The sequence below is a fragment of the Oncorhynchus clarkii genome, chromosome 14, assembly GCF_045791955.1.
Source record: "Oncorhynchus clarkii lewisi isolate Uvic-CL-2024 chromosome 14, UVic_Ocla_1.0, whole genome shotgun sequence".
NCBI classification, from domain to species: domain Eukaryota; kingdom Metazoa; phylum Chordata; class Actinopteri; order Salmoniformes; family Salmonidae; genus Oncorhynchus; species Oncorhynchus clarkii.
In genome coordinates, this window is record NC_092160.1 from 5,707,293 (window position 1) to 5,720,280 (window position 12,988).

Genomic DNA, 12,988 nt, shown 5'->3' on the forward strand with positions numbered 1-12,988 from the left:
AGGCAAATCTGTTTGAAGGACGGCTTCGTCCCGGGTTTAGCCCCTCCAAAATCAAATTACAGGCCACATGTGTCTCAAGGTCAGAGGACATAGATGTGTGGTGACTTTATTCCCCTGAAAACTGATCCTGAATCAGTTTTACATTATTTGCTTGTTCAGCGGGGTGAAGGGTTTGGAATGAGACATCGGCGTTAAGACAGACACTTGTTGTTAGCCCCTCTCTGTTTTAGAGAGAAAGAAGAAAGGTGAAGCCATGGAAACATACAGTGTTTCCAGCTATTTATTTGCTTAACCTTCAACTTCAAGTCTCCAATTGAAGTGGCCCTCATTACATCTCGCATACAAGCAGTATGTTTGTTTTTTGGTCTCGTCTGTCAATGTGTTGTCAGCAACCTTGACAGAGATAAGCAATACAAGTCCACATAAAACGTGATAAAAATAGCAGACTACTTATACTTATTATTACAGATTACATGTTAAGCATAGGTCTGCCATGATGAATATTGAATAATGTTTGCATGAATGCCTCTTCGGTTGGGCTCTTCAATGGTCTGGAGAGCCTCTTGAAAGTAGTGGGGTGACAATGGTTTGAATTGTGTGATTACTATTTCAATGCAGCCATAATCTCAGTACTTACTTGGCAAGCAGTACTTGAATGAATTTACAGTATATCACACATTTTCAACCAATGTATAAATGAATGAACAGGTAGGAACTATTTCTGAACTCCTTTTCATCCGTATTACTAAATAAACAAATTAAAATATTGTGTGGACTACTGGACAGACTGTCCAGAAGATGAGCTAAATATGTAATTTAACTATTCATTTAATGAGATAACGCTGTAACCTGATTAGGGACAATTGATGCCGTGCTGGTGCCCCCTGTCGACCATTGTGGGGCAGTGTTGTATAGCTCTGCAGAAAGAGGGACATTCTGACATTTCTCTCATCAGACAAGTCTGCAAAAACGGGAGAACGGAGCCCGGGTACAGGGAAAGCGAGATGAGGCGTCGTGTTTGCTTTGGTTGAATCCAAGTATTAATTCTACCAGATGCCGATTGAGAAGGTGAGTGTGACAAAGTACATCGTTTTCTGGTGCAAATGTTTTGGTCAAGACGAGCTTATCGCGGCTTAATCGTTCAACTACTAGCCTCGACTGGCTTGCTATCATCCACTCGCCTTGGCGCAGACTGAAAATGCAGCCACAGTTTTGGCCTGAATTTCCCATGAATTGAAAACGAAGCCCGGGTAATTACAGAGTTGAATCTCACAGCAGTTTTTGGCTATTCAATAGTGGTACCAATGAAGGCCATTTGTATGAATTCTAGTCGAAGTTTTCCGCCTGGAATTGTGTCCGGGTGTTTTAATATCTACATCAAGCAAGTGAAGCCCCGTGATACAACTTCGCACGAGCAAGATATTAATAACTTATCATTGTAACTTTGTGGCCTGTGAGTATCGTTAGGATTGATTGTAACTGTTCAGTAAGTCTACTTACCATTCTGAATGAGTGTACAGACAGAATCTGAAAACACTGTCGAAGTGGGAAAACAACCTGCGGTTGTCTTCATCTTTTGCAATGTTGCTGATTGGAATTATGCGAGAAAAAGTGTACATATATTTCCTTATTTTTATACCTAAAGATGGAGCACTTTGGACCACATTTTTTTCTGACTGCACCCAACAATTCATTTTTAATTCAATAACGTTTCACGTGACAGTGGAAAGTTGGTTATGTAGGCTATGTCCCGCTAGGACTGACTGATGTGGAGGGAAGGCAAGTAGTGATTAGGCTGCTACATCGTTTGTCGAGAAGAGCCTTCCTTCAAAGTAGCCAACTTCAGTATCCACCCTACATAGTTTTTGAGAAACTGTAGGCTACATAACATCATTATAGTGATGATATACATGCACATGACTAAGTAGTACAAAGATGTATATCCTACGTTTACACGTTTTTATACACACGTTTTCCTATTGAGGCAAATTCAGACAGTTTCCACATAGAGAAGTGCCAGTGCATTTTTTACGTTTGCTGCTGCTATGTGATCAAATCTCAGCAGAACTTCATCCTAATGTGCTGTTATAAAGGATATGTAAGGCTGTTATAAGCATGTTATAAACATGCTGCTGTGTTGACGAGAATGTAATGCTATTCATGAAAAGTTTAGGCTGATGGGAACCACAGTAGCCCCACAACATACTAGTTCTTGTATTTTTCCATGTCAGTGCCCCTCAAAGCCATGCTCAGTAGTGATGGGTCGTTCGCGAATGAGTCTGCTCTAAGAGCCGGCTCTTGTAGCTGAATGTTGGGAGCCGGCTTGCATATCAGGAGATCCAAATCTATTTATAAAAATATTTTAAAAATTAAGATATGAATAATACAAATATTTAAATGGATAGAATTAACTAATTCAAAGAACAACAAATAAATAAAGTAATATAGGCCTAAATGCTCAAGCTCACACATTCGTTCAGACTGTCTGCTCAGACTAACAGCCTCACCTGTTGTTCCTGTCAATCAGACACGCAGTGTCAACCAATGAACCAAAGATGCGTGAGGGAGGGCCGAGCCAACTCACTCACAGTCACTCACTTAGCAGCCGAGGAGGGAGGAAGGACAACTGTGAAAACAACAGCTGGAAAATTAGTCAGAAGCACAGTAGCATTTGGATGCATTTTAATAATGTAGACTATATTAGAGCACAGTGTAAGATTTGCCAAAACAAAATCTCATATAAAGCTGGTTCTATGCACAACCTACACAGGCATATGCGAAATATGCACCCAACTGTGAAGCTAGCTGTAGCGGAGCTTCGAGAAACTAGCGGGCCTGCTAGTGATAGTGGTGGAGACAGCACCTCCACACGCGGAGATGTATCCTCTCAGTCAAGTAGGCCACCTCCGCGACCCACAGCAACGCAGGCTTCTATGGACCACTTTATGCCAAAGTCTATGTCTGTAGAAAAACAAGGCCAAATTGATATTGCATTGGCTAAAATTATTGTCACCAATTTCCAGCCTTTTTCGATCGTGGAGGACAGAGGTTTTAGAAATTATAGCAATAGTCTAAATCCAATGTACACAATTCCAAGCAGGAAAACCCTTTTAAAATCACTTATTCCACAACTGTACAAGAGCACACAGGCTTCAGTGTGGGAAAGAGTCCAAAAAGCTACTGCAGTTTGCCTTACCACTGACTGCTGGACATCAAGGGCAACCACTTCTTACATGTTGGTTACATGTCACTTCATTGAAGATCTTTCGATGTCTAGCTGTCTTCTGGACTACTTTGAGTTCAGCGACAGACACACCTCAGAGAACTTGTCAGAAGAACCGTCGAGAGTGGTCAGAGAATGGCAAGTAGATGGAAAAATGGTCTGTTGTGTTAGCGACAATGCAGCTAACATAACCAAAGCCATGAAAATGTTTAAATGAACCCATCATCCATGTCTTGCCCACACAATCAACCTGATTGTAAGAGATGTTCTGAAGGTGATGAAGTCCACTGTGGACAAAGTGAAAGCAGCTGTGGAATGCTTCCACAGGAGCACAGTAGATGCTGAACAACTAAAGTCTACACAACGTCAGATGGGGCTGCCTGAGCTGAGGCCTAAACAAGACTGCACAACCAGGTGGAATTCAACATTTTATATGTTGAAGCGGTTTCTTGAGTCAAAGGATGCCATCATCTCTACCCTGGCCATTGTCAATGCACCTGTTGATGCTCTGACCCAAGAGGAATGGGAGGTGGTGGAGGAGGTGTGCAGAGTCCTGGAACCCTTTGAGCAGGTCACTGTGGAGATTAGTGGAGAGAGGTACAGTAAGCAGTTATTACTACATCATTATTTAATCCAGTATTATATATGTATATGAGCAGTAGATGCGAATGTAGTATCAGTAGACAAAACATGAACCTGAACTAATAAGTTACTGTTCTCTCTTTTCAGCTATGTGACAGCCTCAAAAATGATACTCCTGTGTAAGGGCCTGCAGCGAATCACAGCCAGCCTCCAGAGAGAAGCAAATGTAACCACAGGACATGTGACAGAGTTGATGGACACCATATGTTCATCAATGGACAGAAAGTTCAACAGAATGGAATATAATCACGTACTATCAGAAACCGCTGCACTTGACCCCAGGTTTAAGAAGTTATCCTTCAGTGATGCCAGAGAGATTGATTAGGCTCTTCAAAGAATAACCTCAGCAGCAGGGAGGGACAGCCCCGGCAGTCAGCTGGCTCAGGCACCAGGGCAACAGGAAGAAGAGGGATCAGATGGAGCAGAAGCACCAGCAGTAGTGCCACAAACATCTGCTCTTTGGATGCTGTTTGACGAGAGAGCAACTAGGGATGCAGCACGAAGGAATCCCTCAGTAGATGTCATAATGGATGTCTGATCTTATTTGGAGGAGCCCCTCCTCCAATTATCTGCAGATCCTCTGAGCTGGTGGAAGAACAAGGCCTCTGTCTACCCACGGCTTACTAAAGTCATGATAGGGAGACTCTGCATAGTGGCCACATCCGTTCCCTCTGAGAGGGTCTTCTCCGAAAACGGGACAAATAATTACTGAGAGAAGAAACCGCATCAGCCCCTCGTAAGTCAGGCAGCTTGCATTTCTGAATGCAAATCTCTCATAAAAGCAAAATATGGTCAGCGTTATTGTGTGCTGCTGGTTATAACATGGCAATAAAGAAGAGAGAGAAAAGAGGGACCAGTTTAATGTTTTAAGTGAGATGCTGCAGTTTTGCACATTGTTATTTATTTTTCTTTGATATGGTGTGATTTTCTATTATTATGTTGTTCAGATTGTATTCGTTTTGAATTGTTACATTTATTTGCACTTTGTTTATATACATTAAAAAAGGTATACTTTTAATGCACATGTGTAATAGCATCCTTCTTTTTTACATTTATTTCAATTTGTGGGATGCTGCAGTTTTGCAAATTGTTATTTATTTTTATTTGATTTGGTGCAATATTCTATTATGCTGTTCAGATTGTATTAGTTTTGAATGGTTAGACTTATATGCACTTTGTTAAATTCAAATGTTTAATAGCATTCTTTTTCATAACAAACCAATGCATTTTTAAATACATCGTGGTTAAGGTAGAGTATGATTTTCATTCAATAATTTAATTAGAATTGTTTTAACACCAATCATAGTCAAACTATCTCAAACGGTTCGACTTGAAAAAATACAAAACATATATTTTTTTTAAAGAGCCATTTGGGAGCCAAAAGAGCCGGCACTTTTTGGTGAGCTGAGCCGAACGAGCCGGCTCACTGAAAAGAGACGGAACGCCCATCACTAGTGCTCAGTGTGTGTGGGGGGCCAACCCAGAACCCAGTCTATAGAATAAGAGGGGAACCAGGAAAACTTCCAATACATTAGGTCCACTGACCCTATCCTTCTTCCCCAGCACAAGACTGCTGGCGGCACCCATAGACATGTAGTGGCTGTTCCATAGTACTTCATCCTTTGACTTCTCCCTCTCCATTAGTTTGTCCGCTGTATGCTCTTTGGCCAATTGATTGTAAGGGATCGATTCATTAGATGTTTATATAGGATATTTATTCAGATCAGCCTAATGCTGACAATGTCCAATATGTTGAAATTGGATTTCTTGGAAAAGATCAACGGAGTGGCATTCGGTACTGACTGGGAGAGTGTCGTAGAAGTAAACATATTTGGACAGTACAACTACAGCACAGCCCAGTATTAGTGATTCACCAGATCATATCAGTAAAACCTAGAGGAAAACCTTGAGAGTTGTTTGAATAAAAAAAGGCAGAGGTGGGACCAAGTCACTTATTCGAGTCACTAGTAAGTCTCAAGTCACAAGGTCAGAGTCTCAAGTCGAGTCCAAAGTAGAACGGGTCGAGTCAAGTCCAAGTCGTGCATTCTAAGAGCAAGTCAAGTCACAAGTTCAAATCGAGTTAAAAAAAAAATCTTTATGTGCAATGTCTTGTTCAGCTACAAATCTTTGCATATTTATTGAGGGTACCAGACAGTCTTTTTCAGTCTTTTTCATCGACACTTTTTGATTATGTAATAATACATTTTAACAACAAATTCCAGATGCAAGCTTCATAAGTAAACTATCAATTTCAAGAAATGTTGACATAGCAAAAGACCAGTAGGTCTATGCTAATATTTGTTGCTTGCCCCATTGCTGGTGGGCATGCAAAGTAAACTGTTAATATTCTTGATCACCATAAAACATTTAAGCAGCATATTTATTGATGGCAATTCTCTCTCTCAAGAATTTGACGCTTGCACTGCACCCGATAGATACTACACTGAAAAAAAGCAAGGTTTTAAATGGTTCTTTCTCAGCTCTTAAATGAATACTTTGAGTGTTCATTTAACTCTTGAATCAACACTAGAAATATTACTCAGGAAAAAAATCAACAAGTAAACACTGGCCAATTTGCTGTGTGCTATGAAAGGGACACATCTGCAGGGATACTTCGTAATGCTGGCAATGATGCCCTTTATCTACTACCCCAGAGTCAGATGAACTCATGGATACCATTTCTATGCCTCTGTGTCCAGTATGAATAGCATGAGCGCTAACACTAGTTAGCGATTGCACTAGTGCTAGTTAGCAACTTCCTTCAAACTGCATGCAGAGACATACAAATGAGTTCATCTGACTCTGGGGTAGTAGATAAAGGGCATCATTGCCAACATTACGAAGGTTCTTAGGAAAACTCTTACCCGATAAACAACCTTTGAGTTAAGTGTGTGGTTCTTGACATCTACGGTTCTTCAGAATTCTAAAAGACTCTTGAAATGTATGGAAGCCTGCAGATGTGTCCCTTTCATAGCACACAGCAAATTGGCCAGTGTTAACTTGTTGATTTTTTTTGTGTGTAATACTTTTAGTGTTGATTCAAGAGTTAAATGAACACTCAGTGGTTTAACAGAACCCCAGTGTTGGTGTTAATATCCAGAGTTGAAACAAAACCACGCCCATCGTTATCATATTTCCCAGCACGCTCTATTGCAGGTCGATTTCTAGAATTGTTTGTTTCAATATCTGTGTTTTTCCATGTACGTACATTGGTTGATTTAATTAATCTTATGCTACTCAAATTTTAAATAACATAACTTTTTCTAAACTATTCCAATCTGCTACTTGGACGTATTGCACATGCTACTGAAATGGTTGTTCCAGTTTAAATTGTTTAGGAAGCCTCATATCTTAGTCTTCCTAACCCTGGCAGTCATTCTGAAGGCCGGTTGCGGATTAATAAAAGTTGGATATCCCCACTCTGGCTGGATTCCAATAGGAATTACACATCACTTTGCAAGCCAGCACATACTGTATGTGACTTGCAAGCCTGATGTGGCCTGTAAACTATGAGTTTCAGGCAATTGTATTAGTAGCAATGGTAATCGAAATTGTTACGTTTTTAAAAACAATTTTAAGAAATGCAACAGTTGGACAAATTTTTATATTTCATCAGAAATTGACTGAATTATAACACATAAAACATTTCACTGGCACAGACATGGAGTTCAGGGATTCAATCTATTGTCAAATATAAGAATGTTTTCTTAGAATGCACACACATATACATGTTCTTATTGTATCAGGTTTCTAAAATAATATTTTGTGTTAAAATAAAGAAAAGTATGTGCCTAATTTGCATAAACACACTGGTTGTATTTTCATATATTAATATATTTACATAAAGGGGTGGGACAAGGCTGCAACCACTGCAAAAACATGCTCTGTCTACCCTACCTGCACTCACCTGCACCGTCTCGACTGCCTCATTAATTAAGCATTTCGCTACACCCGCAATAACATCTGCTAAATATGTGTATGTGACCAATACATGTTATTTGAATTACTGTTGTCACATTCTCTTGCATAATTCAATGTGTATCAAAAGCAGGATAACCTCGGATTAAAAATCAACATGCTGGCTCGAGATTACACCTAATATAAACATACTTTACATTGTTTGTGAGATCAAACATAATATCACTATAATCCGAGTGTTCATTTTTGGAAGTTGCTTTCATTTCAGCGCATCTAAACGCGCATGTAAACATTTCAACTCTTATTAAATTAGAACTTTTTTAAATTCCACCAAATGAACACCCATCAAAAATAAAGTTCCCTTTCTTCTCTTTCGTGTGATGCAAGTGTTGATAAGGTGCGTTAAATCCCAGACTAAGCTTTAGCGTTCTTATAGGTTCAACGGAAAGACAATGTATTTTGAACCCATTTCAACTGTTACCGGGGTGTGTTTGACTGGTCATCACAAACATTTCCACAGTCGTAACGTTGACAGGGAAAAAACGACAGGCACAAGCAAGAGTATGAAAGAGTCGCAGGAATAAAATGAAAGCAATCAATCCAGAGAGATTTATAAGTGACAAGTGGATTTTGCTCCTTTCAAAAACAGGAAATAGACAGCTGAAAAAGACAGTCCTTGGGTGGGCGGGGCATGCACGCTGCTAGTAATTAGGGTAAAACTAGAAGGCCTTATAAAATATATGTATCGTCTTAAATAATTTAATTTGAATGACAATCAATTCACTTAGGATCTCACTTGGTGAAGGCCACAGGACTGAAAATGAATGAATGCAACAACATGTCTCTGTCCCTAGCAAACACAGTCACGGGTGGTACTGGTAACTTAAAAATTCATGGAAAAGGCACCCTGGGATATATGCAAACAAGGGGGCTTTGACACCAAATTGGATTAAAGTGTTTTTCTGAACTCTGGTGCATTTACCCCCTTAGTTCAGTCCGTTTTGTCACGATTGTCATAATGAGCGGACCAAGGCGCAGCGGGAGTATAGTTCCACATATTTTTAATCTCCGTGAAACAAACAAAACAATAATGAAACAGCGAAACGTGAAGTCATGACGTGCACACAGGCAACTAAACACAAACAACATCCCACCACGCAAGGACCAAGCAGCGTGCCATGGAGGAGAATGTGTTTTGGACATGGGAGGAAATCATGGGAGGACACGAGACCCTTCCTTGGCAGAAGTCGCCAAGGAGCATGGAGGGACAGCGACAACGCAGGGGACCAAGAAACCCCAAGATTTGTTTGGGGGGAGGCACGAGGGGTGGCTGGTTGAGCCGAGGAGAGTGCCAGAGCCCACCTGGGTGTCGATGGAACAATGTGAGGAAGGATACCGGAGAGAGGGGTTAGCAAGGAGTAGGCTGCAGCGCAGACGGGCTGAAGAGCGGGTCATCAGTCTGGTGCCATCTGTGCCGGCTCCGCGCACCAGATCTCCAGTGCGCCTCCCCAGTCCGGTATGTCCTGTGCCAGCTCCCCGCACTCGCCCGGAAGTGTGTGTCACCAGTCTGGTACCACCTGTGCCGGCTCCACGCACTAGGCCTCCAGTGTGCCTCCCCAGTCCGATACTTCCTGTGCCAGCTCCCCGCACTCGCCCTGAAGTGTGTGTCACCAGTCTGGTACCACCTGTGCCGGCTCCACGCACTACGCCTCCAGTGTGCCTCCCCAGTCCGATACTTCCTGTGCCAGCTCCCCGCACTCGCCCTGAAGTGTGTGTCACCAGTCTGGTACCACCTGTGCCGGCTCCACGCACTACGCCTCCAGTGTGCCTCCCCAGTCAGATACGTCCTGTGCCAGCTCCCCGCACTCGCCCTGAAGTGTGTGTCACCAGTCTGGTACCACCTGTGCCGGCTCCAGGCACTAGGCCTCCAGTGTGCCTCCCCAGTCCAATACGTCCTGTGCCAGCTCCCCGCACTCGCCCTGAAGTGTGTGTCACCAGTCCGGTACCACCTGTGCCGGCTCCAGGCACTAGGTCTCCAGTGCGCATACACAGTCCAGAGCTTCCAGCGACGGTTCACAGTCCAGAGCTTCCGGCGACGGTTCACAGTCCAGAGCTTCCGGCGACGGTTCACAGTCCAGAGCTTCCGGCGACGGTTCACAGTCCAGAGCTTCCGGCGACGGTTCACAGTCCAGAGCTTCCGGCGACGGTTCACAGTCCAGAGCTTCCGGCGACGGTTCACAGTCCAGAGCTTCCGGCGACGGTTCACAGTCCAGAGCTTCCGGCGACGGTTCACAGTCCAGAGCTTCCGGCGACGGTTCACAGTCCGGAACCTCCAACGACGGTCAACAGTCCGGAACCTCCAGCTACAGTCAACGGTCCGGAACCTCATGCAGCATCATAATTTGATGTCCCTGAAATATTCTCTTGAGTAGCAGCTCATTTCTGAATGCATCGGATGCAGGTTAGAGGGCTATACCAGGGATAATAGGCTACTGAATATACCCTATTCACATTGCATTTAGAGCGGCTATTGCATTGTTTCATCGCGCATGTTGTTTGTTTGAAGGTCAAAGCAAAAGTAATATGAAGATTGGGACACGCGAGCTTCATGATAATCATAGATTGCTTTAACGTAAGAGTGTAGCTGTAGGCCTACAGCAAATCAGAAATCTGTTTGCGAGCTCAATTGTTTTCAAACTTTTTGACCTGTGACCCCTAAAAAGGAGTGATTCAAAGCTTGCGACCCTCGCGCACTCGCACAGGGCTAATGCCCGCACGATGGCTGTGCCAATGTAGCCTGTCATTACAGCCATAAAGCATGATGCATTTTCAAAATGCAAGATACAGATTTTGCGCTGAAAGTCATTCATGTTAGCAGTCAAAATCAACTATGGATATCATGTCACATTGTACACAAGTATTGAAGGTAGTGTGATGTTACTGCTTTCTTTAGTGGCTTAGCCAGTATCACCACTGAGGTATATCATTTTAACCCACCCAAACTAGGCCTATGTGAAATAGGAAAATGATCAATGAAATCACCAGGTAGCCTATTATTCTGGAAAATATGTGTCCATAGTAGATTGCTAAACTGTATTTAAATGGATAATATTAATGTAGGTAGGCTTCTCTGTTTTTGGCAGGCAAACCCGGAGAAAATTAAACAAGCGCTTTTTGGTCACAATTAAGTCTGGTTATGTGCGCCCGCTATTGCATGCCAATTAGAGCGTTGGGCCATTAACCGAAAGGTTGCTGGATCGAATCCCCGAGCTGACAAGGTAAAAATCTGTTGTTCTGCCCCTGAGCAAGGCAGTTAACCCACTGTTCCCCGTGTGCCAAAGGCGTGGATGTTGATTATGGCAGCCCCCCGCACCTCTCTGATTCCTAGAGGTTGGGTTAAATGCAGAAGACACATTTCAGTTGAATGCATTCAGTTGTACAACTGACTAGGTATCCCCCTTTCCCAATGCTGATCATTGCTCAACAGTCAAGCGGTACAATTCTTTGGTTCTGAAGAACAGATTAGATGTTGTTGAAACAAGAATTTGGTGCTGTGCTGTTGGCTGATGTTAGTAACCAGATCGAATAAGCAAAGATATAAATATATAATTTATTAAATTGAGATTTTGTGTCACTAACCCACACAGGTTATTTTGGAATTTTGTTTGTAGAAATGTCTTGAAATGATAAATATGTAAATAAGTATTCAACTCCTTTGTTATGGCAAGCCTAAATAAGTTCAGGAGTAAAAATGTGCTTAACAAATCGATTTAATAAGTTGCACGTACTCATTCAGTGTTCAATAATAGTGGTTAATATGTTTTTTTAATAACTACCCCACACATACAATTATCTGTAAGGTCCCTCGATTGAGTAGTGACTTTCAAGCACAGATTCAAGCACAAACATCAAGGAGGTTAGATGTGTAAAAAACAAAAAACAGATGCTGAATATCCCTTTTGAGCATGGTGAAGTCATTAATTAGGCTTTGGATTGTGTATCAATACACCCAGTCAAAGATACAGGCATCCTTTCTAACTCAGTTGCCGGAGAGGAAGGAAACTGCTCATGGATTTCACCTTGAAGTCAATGGTGATTTTAAAACAGTTAGATTTTTTAATGGTTGTGATATGAGAACTGAGGATAGATCAACAACATTGTAGTTACTCCACAATACTCACCTAAATGAGTATTGAATGAGTCAAAAGAAGGAAGCCTGTACAGAATAAAGCATATTCCAAAACATGCATCTTGTTTGCAACAAGGCACTTAAATAATACTGTGAAAAATGTGGCAAAGAAATGTACTTTCTGTTCTGAATAAAAATTATTATATTTGGGGCAAATACAACACATTACTGAGTACCACTCTTCATATTTTCAAGTATGGTGGTGGCTGTATCATGTTATGGGTATGCTTGTCATCGGCAAGGACAAGGGAGTTTTTTAGGATAAAAATAAATGGCAAAATCCTAGAGGAAAACCTGGTTGAGTCTTCTCTCCAACACACTGGGAGAAGAATTCACCTTTCAGCAGGACAATAACCTAAAACACAAGGCCACATCTACGCTGGAGTTGCTTACCAAGACGACATTGAATGTTCCTGAGTGGCCTAGTTACAGTTTTGACTTAAATCAGCTTGAATATCTATGGCAAGACAGATTGTTGGCAGTCACGGGGGGTGTCTGTGTGTATGTGTGTGCGTGTGTGTGTGTGTGCGCGCGCGCGCACATGCATGGCCGTGTGTGTGTGTGGCTATGTGTGTGTGTGACTGTGTGTGTATGGCTGCCTATGTTTGTGTCTGAACGCTCCAGTATGCAGTATGCGGTGGTGGCGGTGGATCAGATTACTGAACGATTAGCCACGGCCTCCTCTCATTCCCTCAGCAGCCCAGGCCCAGGGAAATGATTTTCCACTGTCATAATTCCCCCGCTGAATTATCCTGTACAGTGACTCATACACACATCATATAGGCCTAGTTAGTAGTTACTCTGGGGATGACACTCACTCAGGAGAATGGAAGATAGATGAGATGAGGTAAGCCCATGGTCATGGTCATGACTCATGCTCGGAAGGATGCAATTGACTATATTGTCAGAATTCCTGAGCACAGTACATGAGTAATGTATTCTTAATCAAGGGTTAAAGTAGTAGCTTCATTCCCAGGACGGCTGGTGTGATAGGAACTAGTGACAATGTTAGGCCT